The sequence below is a fragment of the Panthera uncia genome, chromosome A2 (genome assembly GCF_023721935.1).
Source record: "Panthera uncia isolate 11264 chromosome A2, Puncia_PCG_1.0, whole genome shotgun sequence".
Taxonomy (NCBI): domain Eukaryota; kingdom Metazoa; phylum Chordata; class Mammalia; order Carnivora; family Felidae; genus Panthera; species Panthera uncia.
Genome location: NC_064816.1, coordinates 67,020,826 through 67,032,583, shown reverse-complemented (window position 1 = coordinate 67,032,583; position 11,758 = coordinate 67,020,826).

Genomic DNA, 11,758 nt, shown 5'->3' with positions numbered 1-11,758 from the left:
GACCTTGGCTCAGGTGGTGATCTTGCGGTTTGTGTGTTGGAGCAACCGAGTTGGGTTCTGTGCTGGGCCTGGAGTATGCTTCAGATTCTGGGTCTCCCTCTATCTCTGCCCCTCCCCTGTTCGTGCTCTGTCCATATGTCTGTCTCTCTCAAAAATAAAACGTTAAAACAAAAACCTGAAATTGAGATCAATGTATTTATTGTAATTCTATTTCACATTAGCATTCTTTATCTCATCTAGTTAAACTTGTCAACATCTGTTTGGGTGGGGTCTCAGTCCGTTCGGTCTGCTCTAACAAAATTGAACACAGAAATTTCTTTCTTATGGCTCTGAGGGCCGGGAAGTCTAAGATCAAGGGCCCAGCATGGTTGAGTCCTATGAGGGCCATCTTCCTGATTCATAGCCAAACACCTTCTGGCTGTGTCCTCCCTTGGTAGAAGGAGCAAGGGGTCTCTGTGGCGTCTCTTTTACAAGAGCACTAATCCCATTCATGAGGACCTCATGATCTAATCAACTTCCAGAGGCCCCACCCGCTAATACCATCACATCAGGCATTAGGATTCCAATCTATGGATTTTGAGGGGACATGAACATATGGATGTTAGCAGATGATGACATGACCATGTGTTATAGAATCTCCACTTTGTGTGCCTTGGCTGGGAGTCTTTGAGGAAATTACTGAAGCTCTCATTGACTCAGTTGATTCACTTGTAAAAGGAGAAGTGCCTTAGTGTTGTGGGAGGCCATGGGAAAGTCCCCCACTTGAACCTTAACTCTTTGTGTAGGCTGGATCAACAGATTGTGAACTTGTCTCTAGGCAGGCCCTCTGGGGTGTTTATTTCTTGACAGATGCACAGTGGCTCTGAGGGGATGAAGACTTGGCAGTCTTTAGTCAGCGACTAACCTGGATGCTGCAGGTCCCTGAAAGTACCACATGATCTCTGCTTGTTTCCCTCCTCTCTTCCTTTGCCATTTGAACTCCCACCATACTTGTAGATGCTCAGGTGACTGATGTCTGGGAAGAGGATGCTGACTGTTCCCTCAGGTATGAGTTAAGTGCCAGACCTGGGCAAACCATTTTGAGTACCTCCTAGCTCATGTATTTTAATTGCCTCTTTGTGGAGTGTGAACCTCTTAGACCTTAAGTCACAGCCATTCATTTGCTTTGTAATTAACTCGACGGTGTTACTTTAGCATTATTATTTGAGTATTTGAGCATTATTATTTGAGGAGCACTGGGTTCATGTACAGCCACCTCCCTGGGAAACCAGCTTTGCAAAAGCTTCCTGGGTCTCTTTGGGGGTGACAGGGAGGTCTCCACCTGGGGAGGAGACACCTGCCAGTCCCCTCCCACTGGCCTGGTCTCTGGAGCCCTCTGCCTGGCTCCCGGCTGTCAGGCTGGCGGGCAGGCGGTCAGAGCATCTGGTGGGCACAGCGAGGTGCGGTGGTGCAGACCCTGGCGCCCAGGAGCTGTGCCCCCTGCGGGGGGTGGGGGTGGGGGTGGGGGGATGGGGCGGCTTGGATCCTGGGCCCAAGCAGGTGTGCGGGAGCAAGCTCACGAGTGCGCTCATGCGCGTGGGCCAGGGGTGGAGCCCGGTGAAGGCCACAGCTGAGGCTGCAGCAGTGCTGTGAGTCCTGGCTCCCAGCCTGCCTGCCGCCCCAAGCCCCCAAGTGTCTGGGCCAGCCAGGGGCTGACGCCCACCACCACCCCCCCACCACCCCCCCCCCACCCCGCGCCCAACGGGGACATGATGCTGCCTGGCGCCTGCAACACGGTAGCCATGGCGGTGGTGGTGGCGGTAGGGATAGCAGTAGCGCTAGCCATAGCGCTCTCGCGGCCCACGCGGAGAAGACTGGAAGCCCTGAGCCTCCAGCACCTGAGGGTGGTGGCCCTGCTGCTCCTGCTGCTCCTGGAGCCAGAGGCCAGGGCGCGGGACGCGCTCCACGGGCGCCTTGGTCTTTGGCTGCGCTGGTGGTGGAGTGCCAGCACTGGCAGGGGCAGAGCGCGATGCGACGCCCCCCCCCTCCCCCCCGGCGCCCCCGAAAGACCATCTGGGAGAAGCCTAAAGGTGGAGCAGCTGAGACCCACAGCCTCCCTCCAGGACCTGCCTCAGTCGCGGTGCTGCCACGGTAGGGATCCTAGTGACAAGGTCCCATGTGGCCTTGCCCCCTGCCCCTCTCTGTCTTCCCCTTCCATGCCCCCCCCCCCCCCCCCCCCCCCCCCCGCCCTCGTCCTCCGGGCTTCTTCTTGGGCTCCTTTGCGGCTGCAGTCTGGAGGACTCAGGAGTGAGCTTTCCGGTTGGACCCCGGTTCCCTGGAGGAGGAGGGCCCCAGATCGAGTAGGGGGTTAGGCTCCGGAGGTGGGGAGTGGCGCAGGTCGAGAGGGGGGCGCCCTGAGTGCCGTTGGATGTGTGACTGGGTTGGTGGCTGGAGGGTGGATGTGCGAACACAGGAAGGAAGGAACTAACAAAAGCGTGGACTTGGGGTTGTGGGAAAATGTCAAGGCAAGGGCAGGAGAGTCGCAGCCATGAGCAGGAGGAAACATTCCTGCCTGTGAAAATGAAGCACAGGCACCGCAGATTCCAGAGAAACATTCCAGGGAGAGTCAGGGTGGTGGGCCTGAGTTGCTGGAGGCCAGCCAGGGAAGGTGTTGAAGGGATTGAGAGTGGAAGCAGCAGGTGAACACAGGCCTCCTGCCTCCTCACTCCAAACCCCCTGACCCCCGCCACCCAGCCCCTGGTTGCAAAGTTGCACCCTCTGATGGGACGGAAGATCCCCCCACCCACCGCTATTGGCTACAGGCTGTCGTCTATCATGGGAGTCAATGGGAATATGGGGTGTGGAGTCTGAATTAGGGGAAGTGCAACTCCCTGTTAAGCACTTCATTTCTGAAGTCAATTTGCATTCAATCAATGAACTCTGAGCAAATGGGCCAGGAATAAGTGGCGCTTCTCTCCTATAAAGGATGGTCCTATCTCTTTCCTACTTGGAGATGTGTGTTGAAGAGGATTGGGTGTTTTAGATGGAGTCCAAAGTCATCTTTTTGGGACATGTTGGGTGGGAAGGTCTTCTTCACACTCTGGAGAGGAAGGTGGATGGAAAAGCTCCTTGTCAAAGGCAGACTTGTGGGTTTTTTTCTTGATATCCGTGGGTGCGTGGTGCTTCATGTTTCCATGGAGCGCCTCCTGTCTTGCATTCGTTCCGTGTTTCAAGAGTTTCAGACCATAGGAATCACATCTCTTCCGGGACTCACGAGGCAACATGACGGAGAAGTGACTCTGAACCCACCGGGTCCCTAGAAGCCAGTGCATGTGTATTTGAGCAGGCAGTGCTCCTCTCTCAGCCTCCTTTGGAAATGAGGTCTTGAGCAAACGCTCTTTCATTGCATGGGTTCCACCTCTGTCAGGTTGTTGGGGTTTGTGTTTGTGCATGGGTGTAAGTGTCTGTGGTGCCGTGTCCTGTATTTAGTCCGGACCGCAGCAGGGTCCCAGTTCTTTCCAAAGACACAGTTTTGTTGCATAGGAAATTCTCATTTCAATAGTGTGTCCCAATGCTGTTACAACGGATGAAAACTTCCTGCAGGCAGCACCGTGACCTCACCGAAAGCAAAAGTCTGAGAACTGAGGCTTTCCCAAACTTACATATCAAGCTGACTGGTACTTTATGTTTTCAGTAAGATGGTGTGGTGTAGGCCACTTTGAGCAGCTGAGGCTCCTAAGCGTCTGTTTTGTCCCCGGGGGGTGAGTTGTCTCTGTCAGCAATTCAGGAGATTATGATTATCTTGAAGATCATTATTTTCATGATTACCATGAAAGTGAGTGGAAATCATCTCAGAATTCAATGCATAACCCATCGCATGGAATTTGATAAGGAGCTCGATACGTGGAACCTTTTCGTCACCAAATGCTCACCAGAACAAGGAGAAAAACAATCACTTTTGTGCTATGGACAATGCACCTTACCTTTATTGTACTCTTTTAGAGGTATGTACATATGTTTAGAGTAATGAAAGTGTCCACTTAGATCTAAGGACTGTTTTGTGACATGATGGTAAAATAATGGAAAAATCTAAGTTACCTAGTAATCTAAGCACTCTGTCCTTTTGGATACGAAATCCTAAGTAAAGAACTCATCTTGCAAAAACTGCCAAGACCTGATACTTCGTTACTATTCACGTAGGTCTAGTGAATGGAATGGACTGAACTAAGGTCTCTGAAATAGAGGAAGCTAGAATTTGAGATATTGAGTCACCTTTACTCTCCCTTTCCCTGGTGACATGGTCTTTTTATATTCGGTGATGTATTTTGACCATTACCCTATTTCCCTCCTTCCTGCCCCCCCACCTTAGCAATCATCTTTATGTATTGATGGGCTTGTTTCATTCTGTTTTGAGGATTTTTGTTTTTTGTCTTCTTAGTTTTTGTTTCAGATTCCCCATATATGTGCGAGCATTCTGTATGTGTTTTTCTCTGTGTGAGTTCTTTCACTTGGCATAATGCCCTCCAGGCTATTATAAAACACTGTGGCATAATAACAGGTGTGAAGGTATTTTGGGGAGTTAGTGATTTCATGTGTTCTGAGTAGTACGTAGGGGGGTACTTGAGGGAAGTTGCTGGATGATATGGATGTTCTCCTCTGAATTGTGTGAGGAAACTTTACATTGTTTGCGACTGCCTCTGCACCAAGTTCCAATGCCACCAACAGGGCCCAATGATTCGCTTTCTTCCACATTGTACCCGACGCTTGTGTTTTCTTGTCTTTTTGATAAGACCGTTCAGACAGGTTTCAGGTGATATCTCTTTAGCTTTGGACTTTCATTTCCCTAATGTGGAGTGACATGGAACTTCTCTTCATGTATTTGGTGGCCATCTGTATGTCTTCATTGGAAGAATGCCTCTTCAGGACTCTGCCAGGTCCATCATTGCTCTTTGGTTTTGCATTGTGGCACCGTAGGAGTTCTTGGTATCTTTTGTGTTTTCACCCTTGACCACGTATGTAGTTTGCAAGTATTTTCTCCCATTCACTATGTTGCCTTTCCATTCTGTGGAAGATATTGTTGCTGTGCAGAACTGGTTTTTTTAGTTTCATGTAGTCCCACTTGTTTAGTTTTCCTTTGTAGCTTTGGCTTCTGGTGTCAAATCCCAAAACTGAAGTCAAGACTGAGATCCAAACATTCTCGTGGGTTTGGCATTTGGCTTTGTCCAGCAAAGCCAAGGACAGCAGAAAGGATTGCTTCAGACTCCACGCAAGTCAAGAGAGGTAAGAGGGACTTTAAGGGACGTCTCTGTGAGCTGCTCTCAGGCTCCCGTAGTCATTAAGCCTACAAACGATGTGCAACACGCCAGCGGGCCACATGCTAGAAAGAACGTATTGAAGACATGGTGCAAAACACGTCTACACAGGATAAAATATACCACGCGACAACACGGTCCAAGGACTTGGTGAGCCCATGCAGAACCCAACCCCTAGATACACACGCACTAGATCAGCCAAGTCTCGCCTGCCCCCCAGATACACACCAACTAGGTAAGTGAGCTGCTGCTGGCTGTTTGCAGGAAGGCCAGAGAGCAGTGATCTGCTCGGCAAAGCGTTCCCTATAATCTCCCAACTCAGGACATCGGTGTGCGATTTCCCACAACTCCTGTCCAAGGTCTTATCCAGGTCTTTTGTGGTTTCAGGTCTCAAGTCTGTAATACATTTTAACTTCGTTTCTGTGTGTGATGTTAAATAGGTGTCAGGTTGTGTTTCTGCGCCTGTTGTTTTCCTGTGCCCAGTGATTCTGGGCACCACCTATTGAGGAGACAGCCTTTGCCTCAGGTTATATTCGTGGTTCTTTGGTTGTGAATTAATTGGTTACATATGTGTGGGTTTCTTCCTGGGCCTTCCGTTCTGTTCCAGTAACCTGTGTGTCTGCTATTAGCCGAATAGTGTACTGCTTGTGTTATTGTAGCTTTGAGATCTAGTTTCAAATCAGAAAACATGATGCTTCCAGCTGTGTTCCTCCTTCTTAAACTGACTTTGGTATTCAGAGCCTTTTGTGGTTCTGTCTACCTTGAAGGATTATTCTATTTTTGGTAACGTGCTTCCACTTTGATAGGGATTGCACCTACAAAATGTGTAGATGCTTAAGTAGTGTGGACATTTTGAGAATCTTAATTCTTGGGATACCCTAGCATAGAATGTCTTTCTGCTTATTTCTGTCTTTTCAAACTCTTTCTCCACTGATTTCTTCTTTTCAGGAAAGAGGTCTTTCTCCTTCATGGCTAAAGTCATTCTTTTCTTTTTTAAGTTTTCTATGTTTTTCCTTGACAGAGAGAGATACATGGAAACACAGATACACAGACACACACACACACACACACACAGAGACAGACAGAGAGAGAGAGAGAGACAGAGAGAGCGCATATGAGTGGGGAAGAACTGAGAGAAAGGAGACACAGAATCTAAAGTAGGCTCCAGACTCTGAGTTGTCAGCACAGAGCCCCACACAGGGCTCAAAACAACATCATGAGATCATGACCTTAGCCAAAGTCAGATGCTTCACTGACTGTGCCACCCAGGTGTTTGTAGGCTAAATTTCCTCTTAAGCTTTTTCTTCTCTTGGAGTGATTTTAAATTATTTTCTTAATTTCTCTCTCTGAGACTTTGTTATTCATGTATAGAATTGAAGCACAATATGTACAATGACATACATATCTTAACATGACTGAATTCACTTATTAGGTCTACCAGTAAGGTTGTGGAGTCACTGCGGTCTCTCTAGAGCATCTCATGCACCCCCAATAAGTGAAAAAGTACCTGGGAACATAGGATGATGCGATCGCATTTAGATGAGAATAAGCAGATATAAGGAGTGAGAGTGTGCAAATTTTCTGAAATGTTTTGTGGGTGATATAATCCAACAAGTCCATAAACAAGGTTCGTTTGGATATACGTTTTCTTTAAACCAGACCCAGAGAGCTGTGACATAAATATATGCTTCCCAACACATTGCCACAACACGCCCTGTGCATCTTGGGAGGTAGCCACCTTGTCTCTCTTTTCTGTCCTGGAACCCAGTGCCTGACTCCCCCACTCAGTGAATTCATCTCAGAATACCGCAGTTGGGAAGAGACATATGTTTTTCATAGACCTCCTGAAAGGCACCTCAAAAGCATTGGATTTTACAAGGTTGTGTCTGATCTGCCTGGAATCCTCTGAGGATGTGTCGGTTGGAATGGCACTTTCTTTGCTGGGAGATCAGGGAGCCCTGCAGTATTCCTGTCTGCCTTGTGGTCGGTCACCAGAGGGTGCTGTGTGGCTGCTCATGACAGGGACACTGCTCCCCAAAGATGGGGCTGGCAGGTGCCTGGCGTCACTGCTGGAGGAGCCTGAAGGGTGGAGGGGCTTGACTCGCTCTCAAGAGCCTTGACTGAGTCTCCATCCTGCAGTCTCCTTGAGCTCCTGATGTGCTGTGTAAAGGACTCTCTGGCTTGCCGAGGTTCAAGGGGTTCTTGCTGTTGCCACTCAGTCGTCAGGACGAACACATTCAGGTCATGGTCTTTAACTCATTGACCTGATCTGCCCTTAGAGGTACTTTCCTGAGAGTAAGCGACCCCGCCTGGGAGGAGGGCCAGCAAGCAGACAGCAGTGGTCCAGCCTGCATCCTCCCCTGGCCTGAAAGCAGGGACTGGCTGCTCTACTGAGAAGCAGAGCTATGGAACAGGAGGTGCACAGGCAGCTGGGGTTTGTCATGGGATGGGGCCTGGATGAGTGTGTTCCAGGGCATGGGGCAGGGATGCTGTGCAGGAGGTCAGAATGAGGGAGTGTGGTTTCTTTCCTGCCCCCATGGGTCACTCCTAGGTACCCTGATGGCCACAGTGCTGGCTTGTCCTCCTGATTCTTCAGGGATCCACTCAGTCCCAGGGGTCCCTGCTTTTCACATAAGACCCCAACAGAATAAAGAGTCTGTAGATATTGGAAACTGGAGGCAGCGCCTGAAAAATGCCTATAAATTATGTCCCCAAAGTTGTGCTTGGTGTACGTGCCTACAGAAAGGGAGAGTTTCGGTACACATGTACCCTTGTGTACACTGATGAGAGACAAAATATTGGAATTGGCCCAGTCATTCAGCTTCTGGAGACATAGAGTAAAGGATGATGTGTGGCCCCTGAGAATGCAGAAGGGGACAGGACTGTGCCTGTCCACTGTGGGGACATACCATAGTACAAGACCATAGTCCTGGATGGATGCCCAACCTGTCACACTACTCATGAACACAAACACAGACACCTGCTGCACTCAAAGCCAAAGGACTGTGAAGATGACACCATGTCTTGGGGGCCATTATTTCTTCAAAGAATATACACTTTTTTTCCGTATGTATTTGTTGTTTCCTATTTATTTTTTTGGAAAGAGCAAGAAGGGGAATCCTGACCAGGGCTTCAAGCTGTCATTGCAGAGCCTGACTTGGGACTTGATCTCAAGAACCATGAGATCATGACCTGAGCCAAATTCGACTCGGAAACTCGCCTATTGAGCCACCTTGGTGCCTGTCCTCATTGTTTAAATCTTCCTTTTACTGAATACATGTCACCTGTAGGAAACCTTTCAGAACTTTATACTTTATTGCCTAATAGATTAGCATACATGGCATATTGACGGTTTCATTTGGGTATTTTTATAATATGCACGTTACACCAATATCACCATGGCCAGTCCAGGAAAATGAAAGATTTTCCAGGTATTCGCTCTGGTCCAGACATTTCTCTTCTGGCTTCTGCTCTTGTGTCAAACCTCAGAAGGTCCCCATGCCAGATAATGAAGATATTTCAAGTGGGGACTTCACCTAATCTTTGTTCTTTGAGGACTATTCCTCTGTCATAAAAAATATTAGTGCCATTGAATATTTAAGCAATTATTAATCGGTCTCCTGTCATGTAGCCAGACACAACAGGCCATGTTGAGTGTTTGCACACACATGGAAATCCCAGAGGAGCTAAAGCAGCAGAAACCGAGATCGCTGGTTGCAGAGACTGGGGTGAGGGAATGAGCCGTTTGTGATTAGTAGTCCACGTGTCTCTGTGATGGAAATGTTCTAGGAGTACATAGTGGTCACGGGTGTAAAATCCTGCGAATGTACGTACTGACACTTGAAGTTGTAATTTCAAAGGATGAGAGTAAATTTTTTGGAACTTAGTTTATGTTTTAAGTATAAACCAGTAGTACATAAGGACACTAAATACCTCTATACCCACTACTAAAATGACAACGAATGCCATGACAAGGTCAGGGAATTCATCCTTTGAGGGCTGCGGCCGACATGAGCCGCTGTTGGGGAGCTGAGGCTGGTTGCTCAGCTGCAGCAGGTGGTTGCTCCAGCCCTTCCGTGACCCCACCGGCTGGGGCTGAGGGCTGCTCATGCTCTGGGGCCACCAAAGGGGCAGGTAGCTCTTCCAGCTCCTGTCTGTCAGCCAGAGCTGGGAGTACCTCCTGCCCTGGTGGGGACGCTGTAGTGAGGGTCTCCGATTCTCGTACGCGCTGAGCTCCAGGAGAACTGGTGGCTTCTGGGAGCCTGGGCTGCGAGGCTGCAGTGGGCACCACAGAGATAGCGGGGGCTCGCTCACGAGGGACGTGTGGATGTGGCTCTAGAGCTGCTGCCAAAGCTTCAAGAATAGAAAGTGTCATCACCGTGATTGCCATTCCATGGCAGGAAACCTCTCCCGCAGACATTGTCATCTGAGTCAAAGAACCCACCAGGAGGAAATCTCCCAGACGGCAGGCCTTGGATTCAACCTGTTACAGGTTAGAGGCACCTCAGAGATCCCTTTTCCCTCCTTCCCAGCATGACATGTGCATGGCCATGATAGGTCCACCAGGTGGTCCACTGCCATCCAACCTGCTCTGGTCCCGGGGAGGACCGGCCCCCACGTCCCCCTTTCCCCGAAACTGAACATGAGGGGATGGGGGTGCCCAGGGAAGGCTCAGAGCTGTGACCTGGCCTGTCCTGACCTGCTCTAGGCTGCTCTGTGTTACCTTATGTGACCTCCTGGAAAACATCCTGAGGCATCGCCAGCGTGGGTTAAGGAAACCTCTCCAACATCTGAGTAATCCTACACACTGGGGTTTCTGGTATCCAGAGCCCCGGTACCTGGGAAAACAACAAGAGAACATCCTGAAGTCTCTGTGTCTGTAGGCAAGTGAGCCTGGTATGGGACCTTTCTAGAACATGGGTGCCAGGTTACGGGAGTTCCAAGCTTTCTTGGGGCCTGTTGTGAGCAAAGTGATGTCACTGCCTAGGATCCACCTCCTGAGTCCCCTCCTGGGATAACACCTTTGCAAATAGTCCTCTCTTTGCTGACTGCTCACCCCCATTCTCCATGAAATGTCACATCGGTACACAGTTCCACCAATGCACCCCTCTCCACAGTCCCCTGGGAAGGTCTGGGGGCAGCCAGGGTCCCAGCTGTGAGACCTATCTGGGTTGAGACAGAACTCTTCTTTCTTACCTCTTTCTGGTCCCAGATTCGCGACTGTGCTTCTCAGGGATGGTCTGTGTCTTTTCTGCCCAATGGAGATCATTCTAGCATGTCCTCAGGATGTCCTCAGGATGTCCTCAGGCATATGTGGGATGATATCTGTGAAATTGGAGCAGCGGTGTCACCTGTTGGAAATTTATCCAACCACACTGACTTCAACTTCTCACCTCCTCTGATTCTGCTGCTCCTCTGATCCCAGCCCACAGTCCTTGCAGGTGTGCGTACATGCGTGAGTATGTGTGTGTGTATGTTTGTTCACCAGTGCTCGTTTTCTGGGGTCCCAGAAGGTCACCTAGGGAAGGATGGCCAAACATTTCCTAGGAGCTTAGGTTCTCTACTTTCTAAAGCAATCCCTACAGAAGGGATTGGAGTTGGGGCCTAGTAGGACAGAACTCTCTTTTACGTAGACTTGGTCAGTAGTGTGCCACGAGCCATTCCCTGCCTTTCCACTGGGTACATACAATGGGGACAGGGTGGCACTCAGTGGGTTGCCCTGGCCTGGGGGTCCTCCTCAGGGAAGAACGTGCTGGGATGTCTTCTGTGACGCTCCTCTTCAGCCTCACCCCCACGCCACCTCCATGTCCGCACCCAGTGACAGTAACACACCCTTTTCCAGACCCCCTCCGAAATCCTGGGTCAAATCCAGGACCCCATTTTGAGGACATGGAGTTGGGGTCATGCCTGGTTCTGCCTTTCTACCAGTCTGTGATTCTGGGCAAGGCACTGACCCTGGCAGGGTCTTCACTTTCTCCTCCCCTCAGTGGCTCCCTGGGATGCCCACATCCTGTCAACACATCCTTGTGGGATTTCCTTCCTGGAGTGTGGTATGGACGTAGTGTTTGATTTCTGTTGCAAAGAAGATGGCACCGTGACCCCAGACCAAACAAGTTTAGGTGATAAAATGTGCATGGCACGGCCACGTGCTCACTGTCACCCTCCGTGTTGTCTCTCAGCCCCTCACAGTGGGGACCAACCCCCGTGTTGAGTCGTGACACAGACAGGTACACACAGCCTAGCCCTGAGAGACAACGACAGACAGGGAAGGACTAAGGCACTCGATGTGGACTGAATCGTGCCACCACCCTGAAGTGGGCTCAGGGGTTGAGTAGCATGTTGTGTCTCAGTGATGACAGCAGCCCCAACCTCCTGAGAGGCTCTGGCAGGAGCCCCCAGCTGAGCCCTGCTGAATTCCTGGTCCCCTGGGCCTGTGAGGTGGCAATTTTATGAGGAAGCCACTAAGG